Source organism: Engystomops pustulosus, chromosome 7 (assembly GCF_040894005.1).
Source record: "Engystomops pustulosus chromosome 7, aEngPut4.maternal, whole genome shotgun sequence".
Lineage (NCBI taxonomy): Eukaryota > Metazoa > Chordata > Amphibia > Anura > Leptodactylidae > Engystomops > Engystomops pustulosus.
The window spans coordinates 26,343,911-26,362,084 of NC_092417.1; the positions used below are offsets into that span (position 1 = coordinate 26,343,911).

Below are 18,174 nucleotides of genomic sequence, written 5' to 3' on the forward strand. Positions count from 1 at the left end.
TGCTAGACTTCCCCCCGATCACTGCTGGCATTGCAGCAGGCGGCTTCAAAAAGACGGCGTCGCATGGGCGTCGCCATCTTGCCAAGGACGTTATCGGGGAACGGCGATCCATTGCCATGACAGCCTGGGGTCTTCCAAAGACACGAGGCTGATTTGTATTAACCCGATCATTGCAATGTGCTATCAGCACATTGGGGCAGATTTAATTACCCGGTCCATTCGCGATCCAGCGGCGCGTTCTCTGCGGTGGATTCCTCCGACGTCCACCAGCTACGCTGAAGTTTTCCGAGGCCCGCCGGAATGCACTGAAGTGCACCGGCTTATTCCGAGTGAAGGTAAGCGCGAGTCCCGCAACCCTTTTTTTTTTTTTTTAAATGCGGCGGTTATTCCAAATCCGTTGGGTTTTTGTTCGGCCACGCCCCCGATTTCCGTTGTGTGCATGCCAGCGCCGATGCACCACAATCCGATCGCGTGCGCCAAAATCCCGGGGCAATTGAGGGAAAATCGGCGCAAATCGGAAATATTCGGGTAACACGTCGGGAAAACGCGAATCGGGCCCTTAATAAATGACCCCCATTGTAATGAGTGAGGAGGAAAATCCCCATATACTCCCATACAGTAGTATGGCAGTATAGGATAGGATCGATCAGACAACCTAGGGTTAAAGTACCCTAGGGAGTCTGAAAAATAGTAAAATTAAAAAAAGTTAAAAAAAAAAAATTATAACAAAAAAACCTAAAAATTTAAATCACCCACCTTTTCCTAGAACTGATATAAATATTAATAAAAAGTAAAAATAATAAACACATTAGGTATCGCTGCATCCGAAAATGTCCGACCTATCAAAATATAATAACGGTTTTTCACCTGCGTTTAACCGCATAACGGAAAATAGCGCCTAAAGTCAAAAAATGGAACTTTTGTGCCATTTTGAAAAATATAAAAAAAACAATAAAAAGTGATCCAAAGGTTGTGTAGTCCTAAATTGATAGCAATGAAAACGTCATCAAAAGTCTCAAAAATGACACAACCCATAGCTCCGTACACCAAAGTATGAAAAAGTTATTAGCGCCAGAAGATGGCAAAATAAAAATTAAAAATTTTGTACAATAGTTTCTACGGTTGAAAAAAGACACTTGTCCATCAAGTTCAACCAAGGAAGGGAAGGGATTGGATGAGGAAGGGATTTAGGGGAAACAATTCTATATAACATAACATAACCATCAATGTTATTTAGGTGTAAAAAGGCATCTAGACTAGAGATGAGCGAACATACTCGTCCGAGCTTGATGCTCGATCGAGCATTAGCGTACTCGTAACTGCTCGTTGCTCGGACGAGTATTTCGCCCGCTTGAGAAAATGGCAGCTCCCGCCGTTTTGCTTTTTGGCGGCCAGAAACAGAGCCAATCACAAGCCAGGAGACTCTGCACTCCACCCAGCATGACGTGGTACCCTTACACGTCGATAGCAGTGGTTGGCTGGCCAGATCAGGTGACCCTGGGATAGACTAGCCGCTGCCCGCGCTGCTCGGATCATTCTCTGTCTGGATGCCGCTAGGGAGAGAACTGCTGCTGGTCAGGGAAAGCGTTAGGGTGTTCTATTAGCTTACTGTTAGGCAGGAGTGATTCTAAAAGAACCCAACAGCCCTTCTTAGGGCTACAATAACGTTATAATTTTTTTTTTTTTTTATTTGCAGCTAGTACCATATTGTGAGGAATTAGCAGGGGGACTTGCTACCGTTGTGTTTAGCTCTTAGTGACACACATATCCACCTCAAACACCAAAGTGGGAAAATTTATTAGGGGTTTGAGTAGAATTAGGCACAGTCTGCCAGTTTCTTTTTATTTTACGTTTATTTTTTTCATAACTCAGCGTCATCTCATCTGGCATAGTAGTGTGCTGTAATACTTGGCTAGAAAATAGCCATAGGAGAATACAAAAGGCTTAATTACGCCTACAGTAGCGTTATATATATTTGATTTCTGGTTGATCTGCTGGTGGCTGTAGTTGTTGCAGTGCATCTACTAGCAAATTGTGAGCAATTTGGAGTCAGACTTGCGACCACTGTGTTTTGCGCTTAGTGACGCACATATCCATTGCAAAGACCGAAGTGGGAAAATTTATTAGGGCCCGGGGTTGTATTTCAATTAGGCACAGTCTGCCATTTCCTTTTTTATTTTACGTTTATTTTTTTCATAACTCAGCGTCATCTCATCTGGCATAGTAGTGTGCTGTAATACTTGGCTAGAAAATAGCCATAGGAGAATACAAACGGCTTAATTACGCCTACAGTAGCGTTATATATATTTGATTTCTGGTTGATCTGCTGGTGGCTGTAGTTGCTGCAGTGCATCTACTAGCAAATTGTGAGCAATTTGGAGTCAGACTTGCGACCACTGTGTTTTGCGCTTAGTGACGCACATATCCATCGCAAAGACCGAAGTGGGAAAATTTATTAGGGCCCGGGGTTGTATTTCAATTAGGCACAGTCTGCCATTTCCTTTTTTATTTTACGTTTATTTTTTTCATAACTCAGCGTCATCTCATCTGGCATAGCAGTGTGCTTTCATACTTGGCTATAAAATAGCCATAGCAATAGGATAGCATCGTTTGGTTTTAAAAACTAAAAAACACAAAAAAAAAACAAAAAAAACCAAAAAAAGTTAAAAAAAAAATTCAAGTTATAACTCTCATTTTCAAAATGTTTAACCCGAGGGCTAGGGGTAGAGGACGAGGGCGGGGACGTGGGCGTCCAACTACTGCAGGGGTCAGAGGCCGTGGTCCTGGGCGGGATGAGACACCACCTGCTTATGAGGGAGCAGGGGAACGCCGCAGAGCTACACTCCCTAGGTTCATGTCTGAAGTTACTGGGACTCGTGGTAGAGCACTGTTGAGGCCAGAACAGTGCGAACAGGTGATGTCGTGGATTGCCGACAATGCTTCGAGCAATTTGTCCACCAGTCAGTCTTCCACGCAGTCCACCCATGTCACCGAAATCGGCACTCCTCCAGCTCCTGCACCTCAGCCTGCTCCCCCCCAGTCTGCCCCCTCCCAGCAAAATTTGCCATTTGAACCGGCATACTCTGAGGAACTGTTTTCTGGACCCTTCCCACAGTCACAAACCACTTGTCCGGTTGCTGATGAGCAATTTTCCGATGCCCAGGTTTTCCACCAGTCGCAGTCTGTGGGTGATGATGACCTTGTTGACGTACTGGAAGAAGTGTGTAAAGAGGTGTCCGACGATGAGGAGACACGGTTGTCAGACAGTGGGGAAGTTGTTGTCAGGGCAGGAAGTCCGAGGGGGGAGCAGACTGAGGGATCGGAGGATGATGAGGTGACAGACCCAAGCTGGGTTGAGAGGCCGGGTGAACACAGTGCTTCTGAGACGGAGGAGAGTCCTCGACCAGAACAGGTTGGAAGAGGCAGTGGTGGGGCCAGACGGAGAGGCAGGGCCAGAGCTGGTGCATCAGCGCCAAATGTGTCAACTAGTGAAGCTCCCGTGGCGAGGGCTCCTGTGGCGAGGGCTCCTGCGGCGAGGGCTAGATTTTCAGAAGTCTGGAGGTTCTTTAAGGAAACACCGGATGACCGACGGACTGTGGTGTGCCACATTTGCCAAACCAGGATCAGCAGGGGTTCCACCACTACTAGCTTAACTACCACCAGTATGCGCAGGCATATGAATGCTAAACACCCCACTCAGTGGCAACAAGCGCGTTCACCTCCGGCCGTGCACACCACTGCTCCTTCCCCTGTGTCAGCTGATAGTCAGCCCCCTGCCCAGGACCCTGCCACAAAAACCCCATCGTCGCCTCCACGATCCTCCACAGCATCCACCAGCGTTAAGCTCTCCATACCCCAGACGCTGGAGCGGAAACGCAAATATAGTGCAACCCACCCGCACGCCCAAGCCCTTAATGTGCACATCTCCAGATTGCTAAGCCTGGAGATGCTGCCCTATAGGCTAGTAGAGACCGAGGCCTTTCGCAGCCTCATGACGGCGGCCGCCCCTCGGTATTCGGTCCCCAGCCGCCACTACTTTTCCCGATGTGCCGTCCCAGCCCTGCACCAGCACGTGTCAGACAACATAATCCGTGCCCTGACCAACGCCGTTTCTGACAAGGTCCACCTGACCACGGACACGTGGACGAGTGCTGCCGGGCAGGGCCACTATATATCTCTGACGGCACATTGGGTTAACTTGGTGGAGGCTGGGACCGAGTGTGACCCTGCGGCTGGTCATATACTGCCGACGCCGAGGATTGCGGGGCCTACCTCGGTCCAGGTGTTTGAGGCCTACTATGCCTCCTCCTCCTCCCACCCCTCCTCCACCTCCTCCTCCGAACGACCATCCGTGGGCATGGCGCCATCAGTCGGTAGCTCTAGGCACAGCAGCAGTGCCGTCGCTAAGCGACAGCAGGCGGTGCTCAAACTGCTGAGCCTAGGCGATAAAAGGCACACCGCCCAAGAACTATTACAGGGCATCACGGCGCAGACTGATCTGTGGCTGGCACCGCTGAACCTGAAGCCAGGCATGGTTGTGTGTGACAACGGCCGTAACCTGGTGGCGGCTCTGCAACTCGGCAGACTGACACATGTGCCATGCCTGGCCCATGTGTTAAATCTGATAGTTCAGCGTTTCCTCAAGACTTACCCCAATCTGTCTGATTTGCTCACGAAGGTGCGCCGCATCTGTGCGCATTTCAGGAAGTCCAGCACAGATGCTGCCACTCTCAGGGCAGCGCAGCGCCGCCTCCAACTGCCCGCTCACCGACTGTTGTGCGACGTGCCCACGAGGTGGAATTCAACACTGACCATGTTATCCAGAGTTTACCAGCAGCGCCAAGCGATTGTAGACTGCCAGATGTCAACTTCCACCAGAACTGGTAGTCAGGTCAGTCAGCTTCCTCAAGTCTACAATGAGGAGTGGACGTGGATGTCTGATATCTGTCAGGTGCTGAGTAACTTTGAGGAGTCAACACAGATGGTCAGTGGCGATGCCGCCATCATCAGCCTCACCATCCCGCTGCTTGGCCTGTTGAAAAACTCTCTGGTCAGCATGAAGTCGGAAGCTTTGCGCTCGTCACAAGAGACGGGGGAAGAAGATTCCCTTGTTGATAGCCAAAGCACCCTTAGGTCTGTTTCTCAGCGCATATCGGAGGAGGTGGAGGTGGAGGAGGATGAGGAGGAAGAGGAGGAGAATGTTGGCGAGACACAAGAGGGGACCATTGTTGAGTCCTTCACTGTTGAGCGTGTATGGGCAGAAGAAGAGGAATTGGAGAAGTTGGAGGAGGAGGAAATGGACAGTCAGGCCAGTGAGGGGAGCGAATTCTTACGCGTTGGTACTCTGGCGCATATGGCAGATTTCATGCTAGGCTGCCTATCCCGTGACCCTCGCGTTCAAAGAATTTATTCCAGCACCGATTACTGGGTGTTCACTCTCCTGGACCCACGGTACAAGCAAAATCTTTCCACTCTCATCCCTGGAGAGGAAAGGAGTGTGAGAATGCATGAATACCAGCAGGCCCTGGTGCACAAGCTGAAACAGTATTTCCCTTCTGACAGCGCTAGCGGCAGAGTGCGTAGTTCTGCGGGACAAGTAGCGAGGGAGAGTAGGCGAGCAGGCAGCTTGTCCAGCACTGGCAAGGGTACGCTTTACAAGGCTTTTTCCAGCTTTATGTCACCCCAGCAAGACACTGTCACCTGTCCCCAGTCTCGGCAGAGTAGGGCTGATCTTTACAGAAAGATGGTGAGGGAGTACGTAGCTGACCATACCATTGTCCTAAATGATCAAACAGCTCCCTACAACTACTGGGTTTCAAAGCTGGACATGTGGCACGAACTGGCGCTGTACGCCTTGGAGGTTCTTGCCTGCCCTGCCGCTAGCGTCTTGTCCGAGCGGGTTTTCAGTGCAGCTGGTGGCATCATCACCGATAAGCGTACACGCCTGTCGACTGACAGCGCTGACAGGCTGACGCTTATCAAGATGAATAAAGCATGGATTTCTCCTAATTTCCAATCTCCAGCAGGTGAAGGAAGCTCAACCTGAATAATTTATCCACTCCTCCTCCTCCTCCTCATTTTCCTCCTTCTCCTGCTCTTTGTACAGTAAAGCAGAGGAAACTGGCTATTTTTTGACAGGGCCCACTGGCTCTACCTATAGTACTTTATGCATTTAATTTTTCTGGAGGGCCACCGACCCGGTCCTCTGTTTTAAACAATTTTTGTGAGTGCCACATACAGGCACTCAATCTATTCAATTTTTCTGGAGCTCCACCTACCTGCTCCTCTGGTTTGAAAAATTTTTTGGACTACCACATACAGGCACTCAATCTATTCCATTTTTCTGGATGGCCACCTACCTGCTCCTCTGGTTTAAAAACTTTTTTGGACTGCCACATACAGGCACTCAATCTATTCCATTTTTCTGGAGGGCCACCTACCTGCTCCTCTGGTTTAAAAACTTTTTTGGACTGCCACATACAGGCACTCAATCTATTCCATTTTTCTGGAGGGCCACCTACCTGCTCCTCTGGTTTAAAAACTTTTTTGGACTGCCACATACAGGCACTCAATCTATTCCATTTTTCTGGAGGGCCACCTACCTGCTCCTCTGGTTTGAAAAATTTTTTGGACTGCCACATGCAGGCACTATCCAAATTGAATTGTCTCCATAGCAGCCTCCACACGTTGTCTCCATTGCTACCTCCAAAAGTCGCCCATATAGCTGCCTCCATACATCGTCCCTTTATCAAACGAGGTTTGTCAGGCCGAAATTTGGGTTGTTTTCATGGATTCCACATCAAAGTTGTTAACTTTGTCGCCACCCTGCTGTGTTATCCACAAAATACACTGGCAAACTTTTACCATTTACGGATATTATTTCAGTGCTTCTTGCGCATCTGTTTACATTCCCCTCACCCGCCATATCCCAAACTTATAAGAACGCTACTACACTTGATCTTATACAAAAGGTTCTTAGAAGTGCTGTTTGGGGAGTAGCCTAGAGACAGGGGCTTGGATTGGCGAAAGCTCGCCTGGCAGCGGAGCGCCAGCTCCATGCCAAGAACCAACTAACATAGTTTTAACTGCAGCACCTTTAATCTACTACTAGTTCACTGCCTCCATACATGCCCGCCTTATCAAACGTGCTGTGTCAGGCAGAATTTTGGGTTGTTTTCATGGCTTCCACAACAAACTTGTTAACTTTGTCGCCACCCTGCTGTGTAATCCACAAAATATACTGGCAAACTTTTACCATTTACGGATATTATTTCAGCGCTTCTTGCGCATCTGTTTACATTCCCCTCACCCGCCATATCCTAAACTTATAAGAACGCTACTACACTTGATCTTATACAAAAGGTTCTTAGAAGTGCTGTTTGGGGAGTAGCCTAGAGACAGGGGCTTGGATTGGCGAAAGCTCGCCTGGCAGCGGAGCGCCAGCTCCATGCCAAGAACCAACTAACATAGTTTTAACTGCAGCACCTTTAATCTACTACTAGTTCACTGCCTCCATACATGCCCGCCTTATCAAACGTGCTGTGTCAGGCAGAATTTTGGGTTGTTTTCATGGCTTCCACAACAAACTTGTTAACTTTGTCGCCACCCTGCTGTGTAATCCACAAAATATACTGGCAAACTTTTACCATTTACGGATATTATTTCAGCGCTTCTTGCGCATCTGTTTACATTCCCCTCACCCGCCATATCCTAAACTTATAAGAACGCTACTACACTTGATCTTATACAAAAGGTTCTTAGAAGTGCTGTTTGGGGAGTAGCCTAGAGACAGGGGCTTGGATTGGCGAAAGCTCGCCTGGCAGCGGAGCGCCAGCTCCATGCCAAGAAACAACTAACATAGTTTTAACTGCAGCACCTTTAATCTACTACTAGTTCACTGCCTCCATACATGGTCCCCTTATCAAACGAGCTGTGTCAGGCAGAATTTTGGATTGTTTTCATGGCTTCCATGTTAACTTTGTCGCCACCCTGCTGTGTAATCCACAAAATATACTGGCAAACTTTTATCATGTACCGATATTATTTGAGCGCTTCTTGCTCACCTCCTTTGGTTCCTCTCTGCTACCCATTGGTTTGAAGCCTGAGTCCATTTAGGGTATGTCGCCATGCCACTCTCTAGCCTTCCGCTGCTGCCGCTGCCTCTGCATGCCGTCCCCTATAGTGTCAGGGTCAATTATTGGATGTTTTAGATGCTATCTAGCTTCATTCTGTCACTCTGTCATGGCCATGCTGTTGCCCATAATTTTGGCATAATGGTGCATTTAAGCAGCCTCAGAGGCATCCATGCATGCTGCCCCTGCTGTTTCCTGTCCATTTCCGTGGTGTTTCCATCCTTTTCTGAGGTTCCCAGGTGTTTGGCCAAGCTTCCCTTTGCAGAGCCTTGGTCCCCTTGAAAAATGCTCGAGTCTCCCATTGACTTCAATGGGGCTCGTTACTCGAAACGAGCACTCGAGCATCGGGAAAAGTTCGTCTCGAATAACGAGTACCCGAGCATTTTAGTGCTCGCTCATCTCTAATCTAGACCCTTCTTGAAGCTATCCGCTGTCCCTGCTGTGACCAGCGCCTGAGGCAGGCTATTCCACAGATTGACCGTTCTCATAGTAAAAAAGCCCTGTCGCCTCCGGTGATTAAGCCTTGGTTTCTCCAGACGGAGACAGTGCCCCCTCGTCTTTTGATTTGATCTAATCTGAAACAACTTACCACCATATTTTTTGTATGGACCATTCATATATTTAAATAAATTAATCATGTCCCCTCGTAGTCGTCTCTTTTCCAGACTAAATAAATCTAGTTGTTTTAATCTTTCCTCATAACTGAGACCCTCCATACCCCTTATCATTTTTGTGGCTCTACGTTGAACCCTCTCCAGCTCCAGGGCATCCTTTTTATGGACCGGTGCCCAGAACTGGACAGCATATTCCAGGTGTGGCCGAACCAGTGCCTTGTATAGTGGTAATATTACATCCCTATCACGAGAGTCCATACCACTTTTGATACATGACAAGATCCTACTGGCTTTAGAGGCAGCTGATTGACATTGCATGCTGTTATTCAATTTATGATCTACTAGTAACCCCAGGTCCTTCTCAACAAGGGACTCTCCCAGATTTACTCCCCCAAGGACATATTTTGCCTTTGGATTATTGGCCCCCAGGTGCATAACCTTACATTTATCCACATTAAACCTCATTTGCCAAGTGGATGACCAAACATTCAGTTTGTCCAAGTCACCCTGCAGCCTATGAACATCCTCCATAGACTGTATTACACTACACAGTTTGGTGTCATCTGCAAAAATAGACACAGTGCTATTAATTCCTACCTCTATATCATTAATAAATATATTAAATAGTAGTGGGCCAAGCACAGAACCCTGGGGTACACCACTCATAACTGGTGACCATTCCGAGTAGGAATAATTGACCACAACTCTCTGGATACGATCCTTCAGCCAGTTTTCAATCCAATTGCAAATGATTTCTGCCAAACCAATAGCCCTAATTTTACCCATCAGGCGTCTATGAGGGACAGTGTCAAATGCCTTTGCAAAGTCCAAGAACACAATATCCACAGCTGCTCCTCCATCCAGGCACCTGCTCACCTCTTCATAGAAGCAGATAAGGTTAGTTTGACAACTTCTATTCTTAGTAAACCCATGCTGGCTGTCACTTATTATACTATTTGATGTCACATACTCCAGTATGTAGTCTTTTACTAACCCTTCCAATACTTTCCCCACAATGGAAGTTAAGCTTACAGGCCTGTAATTGCCAGGCGAAGTTCTAGAGCCCTTTTTATATATTGGCACCACATTTGCCTTGCGCCAGTCACTTGGCACCACACCAGACATTACGGAATCCCTGAAGATTTTAGCCAGCGGTACAGCAATAACAGAACTGAGTTCTTTAAGAACTCTGGGGTGTAACCCATCTGGTCCAGGAGCTTTGTACACATTGATTTTATTGAGCTTAGATTGGATAATGTCTACATTTAGCCAGCCTAGTATATCACAGGATCCATGACCCGCACTGGCACCACCCAAGTCAGAAGTTCTCTCTTCTATTGTATAAACGGAGCTAAAAAACCTATTAAGTATCTCCGCCTTCTCCTGGTCTCCAGTCACCGATGCCCCATTTTCAGAATAAAGGGGTCCAACCTGTTGTGACCCATTTTTTTTTGCATTGATATACCTAAAAAATTTCTTGGGATTTGTTTTGCTATCTTTAGCTACCTGTCTTTCATTTTGTATTTTGGCTGATTTGATTTCTTTTTTACAGATTTTGGTAAGTTTTTTGTAAGTATTGAAAGCCTCAGGTGACCCGTCAGATTTATATTTTTTAAATGCCCTCTTTTTCTCATTAATTGCCCTTTTAACTGTAGCTGTAAGCCACGCGGGGTGTAATCTAGCCCGTCTATACTTGTTACCTATTGGAATAAATTTAGAAGTATAAAAACCCAGGACAGATTTGAATTTCTCCCATTTAACATTAGTATCACCATGTGACAGTATCTGATCCCAGTCTATATCCTGTATTGCAGCCCTGAATTTTTGGAAATTAGCCCTCTTAAAATTCAAAGTTTTCGATTTTCCCACCTGTTTCAAGAGGTTTACAAGAGGTTTTAATTTTTGTAAATGTATGAAAACATTATAAAACCTATACAAATTTGGTATCTCCATGATCGCACTGACCCAAAGAATAAAGTAGACATGTCATTATGTGCGCACAGTAAAAGCCGTAAAATTCAAGCCCACAAGAAAATGGCGCAAATGCGTTTTTTCACCATTTTCAGTGGGTTTTTTGGAATTTTGTTCCCGCTTCCCAGTACACGACATGGAAAATTAAATACCGTCACTATGAAGTACAATATGATGTTATGCAGAAAACAAGCCATCACAGAGCTCTTTACGTAGAAAAATAAAAAAAGTTATTGATTTTTGAAGGTGGGGAGTGAAAAATGGAAGTGAAAAAACTAAAAAGGGCCCGGTTGTAAGGGGATACCCTACTACCAGGTATATAAAGTAGACACAGTAAAACCGCACTCCTGAAGACATTCAGTGGTTGTATTCACCCATGGAACAGTTGCGACGTTTCAGCTCCTCAATGAAGCTATTTTCAAGCTTTTCAACTTTTTTTTTTACTTTACTTTTTTTTTCAACTGCCGTTTTTATTGAAACTTTACAATTGTGAAATACAGAACACCAATAGGATCATGAAAAGGTCACATAGGGCGACAATTAAGAAACAAAGAATACAAAACGTCATATAATATCTAAAGGTCAATGAGTAAAAGTCCATATCTATCAGATCTCACTTAGGTCAATATGTCTGGGTCTTCATTTAACCATTATAAAGATCATACGGAAACATTAAAACAAAATAGAAAAAACAATGTAAATAAAAAGTAAAAGACACAAAGTGCAGTAAAGAACAGGATGTAGGGGTCCCGCGGGTCCACCAGGAAGGGTAAATTCATCAAGAATTTCTCCAAATAAATTTCAGGAGCACCTCACTTAGACAAACGTGTAAAGAAGCTGCCCAGGGGTCTGCATATCCTTTATACAGGAATAAAGGTCTAAAGAGAAGAAGGTGCCACTCGCTTTCAGGAAAAGGAAATCAAGGTCTTAGCTGTAGATAAGATATCGAGAAAGAGCTTTGCCCTACTCCTCCCAAATTCTATTGGCCAGAGGCCAAGTAGAAAGGCTATATGGTTTCTATCCACAAGTGTGTTTATGGGTTTCTAAAAGATTGTGTACTGTTCCCAGAATGGGAACTAACTAAATTCCTAAAAGACACAATATAGAGAGGTCACCGCAGAGTCACATTGTCAACATACATCTGGGGAGAAGGGATCTAGTTTCTGTAGCAATTCTGGTCTGTGATACCAAATCATTAGGATCATGTATTGGTTGTATAGGCTGTCAGATTTCTAGTCTAACCTCACTCTCACACATACATTCATCCCACACCTAATACACTGCCTATATAAGTGCCCTATGAGGAATACAAAGTCAAGGGGAGCAACCTGACAGCTTGACCCTCTGGAGGCAGTGTCTCCAATTGCATCTATACACTCCTGCTGATACCATAGTTGGGCTGCAGTGTGGATGCATGACACATTTAGCCACTCTAGCGACTTACAGTCTTTAGGGCTGACACCGAATTATAAGGTGTGTCTCAGGCAGTCTATCATATGCATATGACGTGGGCTACCTTACCTAGTCCCATGCAGGTTTGACCTAGCCAATACTTACCAATACTCACCTTACCTCCCCTGACCGTCTGATGTGAATATACCCCGACACTTTAAGGGCTATGATGCAGATAGCACTTTAAGGGCCATGACTCTCCTATGGAGTTATCAATACAGCACACATACTCTCTCTACCATAATCTGCCTCAGTGTTTCTGAATACTGTGTAATACAATCATACAGACATATATGTGCAGATTCGTCTGTTAATCTGGTTACCCAGGAAAACCGGCTCTAACTGAATCAAGCACACTACAGTGGGGTTCATTCTGTGTTTTTAAGTCCTGTCTAGAGATGAGCGAGCACTAAAATGCTCGGGTACTCGTTATTCGAGACGAACTTTTCCCGATGCTCGAGTGCTCGTCTCGAATAACGAGCCCCATTGAAGTCAATGGGAGACTCGAGCATTTTTCAAGGGGACCAAGGCTCTGCACAGGGAAGCTTGGCCAAACACCTGGGAACCTCAGAAAAGGATGGAAACACCACGGAAATGGACAGGAAACAGCAGGGGCAGCATGCATGGATGCCTCTGAGGCTGCTTAATCGCACCATTATGCCAAAATTATGGGCAACAGCATGGCCATGACAGAGTGACCGAATGAGGCTAGATAGCATCTAAAACATGCAATAATTGACCCTGACACTATAGGGGACGGCATGCAGAGGCAGCGGCAGCAGTGGCAGGCTAGAGAGTCTCATGGCGACATACCCTAAATGGACTCAGGTTTCACCAAAGGAGGTGAAATGATTTCCTATGTGAACAAAAGGTATATTTAGTCGATAACACAGCATGGTGGCGACATAGTGACCAAGTTCCATAACGTATCTGGTAAAACACCCGAAAAATGAGCCTGACACAGCTCTTTTGATAAGGGGACGACATGTGGAGGCAGCCACGGAGACGACTTCCATGATTAAGAGCGACAGTATGGGGCATTCATATTGCGCTGCTATGATTGCAACTTCAGGTCTCCAGCATGGCGGCGACAGATGGGCCGAGTTCCACTAAGTATCTGGTGAAACACCTGAAAATTCTGCCTGACACAGCTCGTTTGATAAGGTGACGATGTATGGAGGCAGTGAACTAGTAGTAGATTAAAGGTGCTGCAGTTAAAACTATGTTGGATCTTGAGATGGAGCTGGCGCTCCGCTGCCAGGCGAGCTTTCGCCAATCCAAGCCCCTGTCTCTAGGCTACTCCCCAAACAGCACTTCTAAGAACCTTTTGTATAAGATCAAGTGTAGTAGCGTTCTTATAAGTTTAGGATATGGCGGGTGAGGGGAATGTAAACAGATGCGCAAGAAGCGCTGAAATAATATTGGTAAATGATAAAAGTTTGCCAGTATATTTTGTGGATTACACAGCAGGGTGGCGACAAAGTTAACAAGTTTGATGTGGAAGCCATGAAAACAACCCAAAATTCTGCCCGACACAGCTCGTTTGATAAGGGGACGATGTATGGAGGCAGTGAACTAGTAGTAGATTAAAGGTGCTGCAGTTAAAACTATGTTAGTTGGATCTTGAGATGGAGCTGGCGCTCCTCTCCCAGGCGAGCTTTCGCCGATCCAAGCCCCTGTCTCTAGGCTACTCCCCAAACAGCACTTCTAAGAACCTTTTGTATAAGATCAAGTGTAGTAGCGTTCTTATAAGTTTGGGATATGGCGGGTGAGGGGAATGTAAACAGATGCGCAAGAAGCGCTGAAATAATATTGGTAAATGATAAAAGTATGCCAGTATATTTTGTGGATTACACAGCAGGGTGGCGACAAAGTTAACAAGTTTGATGTGGAATGGCCTGTAATAGCTCTTGGGCGGTGTGCCTTTTATCGCCTAGGCTCAGCAGTTTGAGCACCGCCTGTTGTCGCTTAGCGACGGCACTGCTGCTGTGCCTAGAGCTACCGACTGATAGCGCCATGGCCACGGATGGTAATTCGGAGGAGGAGGAGGTGGAGGAGGGGTGGGAGGAGGAGGAGGTATAGTAGGCCTTTGAGACCTGGACCGAGGTAGGCCCCGCAATCCTCTGCGTCGGCAGTATATGACCAGCCCCAGGGTCAGACTCGGTCCCAGCCTGCACCAAGTTAAGTGTAGTAGCGTTCTTATAAGTTTGGGATATGGCTGGTGAGGGGAATGTAAACAGATGCGCAAGAAGCGCTGAAATAATATCCGTAAATGGTAAAAGTTTGCCAGTATATTTTGTGGATAACACAGCAGGGTGGCGACAAAGTTAACAACTTTGATGTGGAATCCATGAAAACAACCCAAATTTCTGCCTGACACACCTCGTTTGATAAGGGGACGACGAATGGAGGCAGCTATATGGACGACTTTTGGAGGTAGCAATGGAGACAACATGTGGAGGCTGCTATGGAGACAATTTAATTTGGATAGTGCCTGTATGTGGCAGTCCAAAAAAGTTTTCAAACCAGAGGAGCAGGTAGGTGGCCCTCCAGAAAAATGAAATAGATTGAGTGCCTGTATGTGGCAGTCCAAAAATGTTTTCAAACCAGAGGAGCAGGTAGGTGGCCCTCCAGAAAAATGAAATAGATTGAGTGCCTGTATGTGGCAGTCCAAAAAAGTTTTCAAACCAGAAGAACAGGTAGGTGGCCCTCCAGAAAAATTGAATAGATTGAGTGCCTGTATGTGGCAGTCCCAAAAATTGTTTAAAACAGAGGACCGGGTAGGTGGCGCTCCAGAAAAATTAAATGCATAAAGTACTATAGCTAGAGCCAGTGGGCCCTGTCAAAAAATAGCCAGTTTCCTCTGCTTTAGTGTACAAAGAGGAGGAGAAGGAGGAAAATGAGGAGGAGGAGTGGATAAATTATTCAGGTTGAGCTTCCTTCACCTGGTGGAGATTGGAAATTATGAGAAATCCAGGCTTTATTCATCTTAATAAGCGTCAGCCTGTCAGCGCTGTCAGTCGACAGGCGTGTACGCTTATCGGTGATGATGCCACCAGCTGCACTGAAAACGCGCTCGGACAACACGCTAGCGGCAGGGCAGGCAAGAACCTCCAAGGCTTACAGCGCCAGTTCATGCCACATGTCCAGCTTTGAAACCCAGTAGTTGTAGGGAGCTGTGTGATCATTTAGGACGATGGTATGGTCAGCTACGTACTCCCTCACCATCTTTCTGTAAAGATCAGCCCTACTCTGCCGAGACTGGGGACAGGTGACAGTGTCTTGCTGGGGTGACATAAAGCTGGCAAAAGCCTTGTAAAGCGTACCCTTGCCAGTGCTGGACAAGCTGCCTGCTCGCCTACTCTCCCTCGCTACTTGTCCCGCAGAACTACGCACTCTGCCGCTAGCGCTGTCAGAAGGGAAATAGTGTTTCAGCTTGTGCACCAGGGCCTGCTGGTATTCATGCATTCTCACACTCCTTTCCTCTCCAGGGATGAGAGTGGAAAGATTTTGCTTGTACCGTGGGTCCAGGAGAGTGAATACCCAGTAATCGGTGCTGGAATAAATTCTTTGAACGCGAGGGTCACGGGATAGGCAGCCTAGCATGAAATCTGCCATATGCGCCAGAGTCCCAACTCTAAAGAATTCACTCCCCTCACTGGCCTGACTGTCCATCTCCTCCTCCTCCAACTCCTCTTCTTCTGCCCATACACGCTGAACAGTGAAGGACTCAACAATGGTCCCCTCTTGTGTCTCGCCAACATTCTCCTCCTCTTCCTCCTCATCCTCCTCCACCTCCTCTGATATGCGCTGAGAAACAGACCTAAGGGTGCTTTGGCTATCAACAAGGGAATCTTCTTCCCCTGTCTCTTGTGACGAGCGCAAAGCTTCCGACTTCATGCTGATCAGAGAGTTTTTCAACAGGCCAAGCAGCGGGATGGTGAGGCTGATGATGGCGGCATCGCCACTGACCATCTGTGTTGACTCCTCAAAGTTACTCAGCACCTGACAGATATCAGACATCCACCTCCACTCCTCATTGTAGACTTGAGGAAGCTGACTGACCTGACTACCAGTTCTGGTGGAAGTTGACATCTGGCAGTCTACAATCGCTCTGCGCTGCTGGTAAACTCTGGATAACATGGTTAATGTTGAATTCCACCTCGTGGGCACGTCGCACAACAGTCGGTGAGCGGGCAGTTGGAGGCGGCGCTGCGCTGCCCTGAGAGTGGCAGCATCTGTGCTGGACTTCCTGAAATGCGCACAGATGCGGCGCACCTTCGTGAGCAAATCAGACAGATTGGGGTATGTCTTGAGGAAACGCTGAACTATCAGATTTAACACATGGGCCAGGCATGGCACATGTGTCAGTCTGCCGAGTTGCAGAGCCGCCACCAGGTTACGGCCGTTGTCACACACAACCAAGCCTGGCGTCAGGTTCAGCGGTGCCAGCCACAGATCAGTCTGCGCCGTGATGCCCTGTAATAGCTCTTGGGCGGTGTGCCTTTTATCGCCTAGGCTCAGCAGTTTGAGCACCGCCTGCTGTCGCTTAGCGACGGCACTGCTGCTGTGCCTAGAGCTACCGACTGATGGCGCCATGCCCACGGATGGTAGTTCGGAGGAGGAGGTGGAGGAGGGGTGGGAGGAGGAGGAGGCATAGTAGGCCTGAAAGACCTGGACCGAGGTAGGCCCCGCAATCCTCGGCGTCGGCAGTATATTACCAGCCGCAGGGTCAGACTCGGTCCCAGCCTCCACCAAGTTAACCCAATGTGCCGTCAGCGATATACAGTGGCCCTGCCCGGCAGCACTCGTCCACGTGTCCGTGGTCAGGTGGACCTTGTCAGAAACGGCGTTGGTCAGGGCACGGATGATGTTGTCTGACACGTGCTGGTGCAGGGCTGGGACGGCACATCGGGAAAAGTAGTGGCGGCTGGGGACCGAATACCGAGGGGCGGCCGCTGCCATGAGGTTGTGAAAGGCCTCGGTCTCTACTAGCCTATAGGGCAGCATCTCCAGGCTAAGCAATCTGGAGATGTGGACATTAAGGGCTTGGGCGTGCGGGTGGGTTGCACTATATTTCCGTTTCCGCTCCAGCGTCTGGGGTATGGAGAGCTGAACGCTGGTGGATGCTGTGGAGGATCGTGGAGGCGACGATGGGGTTTTTGTGCCAGGGTCCTGGGCAGGGGGCTGACTATCAGCTGACACAGGGGAAGGAGCAGTGGTGTGCACGGCCGGAGGTGAACGGGCTTGGTGCCACTGAGTGGGGTGTTTAGCATTCATATGCCTGCGCATATGGTGGTAGTTAAGCTAGTAGTGGTGGAACCCCTGCTGATCCTGGTTTGGCAAAGGTTGCACACCACAGTCCGTCGGTCATCCGGTGTTTCCTTAAAGAACCTCCAGACTTCTGAAAATCTAGCCCTCGCCGCGGGAGCCCTCGCCACGGGAGCTTCACTACGTGACACATTTGGCGCTGATGCACCTGCTCCGGCCCTGCCTCTCCGTCTGGCCCCACCACTGCCTCTTCCAACCTGTTCTGGTCGAGGACTCTCCTCCGTCTCAGAAGCACTGTGTTCACCCGGCCTCTCAACCCAGCTTGGGTCTGTCACCTCATCATCCTCCGATTCCTCAGTCTGCTCCCCCCTCGGACTTCCTGCCCTGACAACAACTTCCCCACTGTCTGACAACCGTGTCTCCTCATCGTCGGACACCTCTTTACACACTTCTTCCACTACGTCAAGAAGGTCATCATCACCCACAGACTGCGACTGGTGGAAAACCTGGGCATCGGAAAATTGCTCAGCAGCAACCGGACAAGTGGTTTGTGACTGTGGGAAGGGTCCAGAAAAAAGTTCCTCAGAGTATGCCGGTTCAAATGCCAAATTTTCATGGGAGGGGGCAGACTGGGGGGGAGGAGGCTGAGGTGCAGGAGCTGGAGGAGTGCCGATTTCGGTGACATGGGTGGACTGCGTGGAAGACTGACTGGTGGACAAATTGCTCGAAGCATT

The 18,174-nt window shown here is 47.8% G+C and overlaps 1 protein-coding gene across 1 annotated transcript in view; it reads right to left on the bottom strand.

Annotated features, from left to right (window-relative positions):
• Positions 1-18,174, bottom strand: part of LOC140069452 (cholinesterase-like) — a 269,951-nt gene that overhangs the window by 123,892 nt on the left and 127,885 nt on the right. The window lies entirely within an intron of this gene.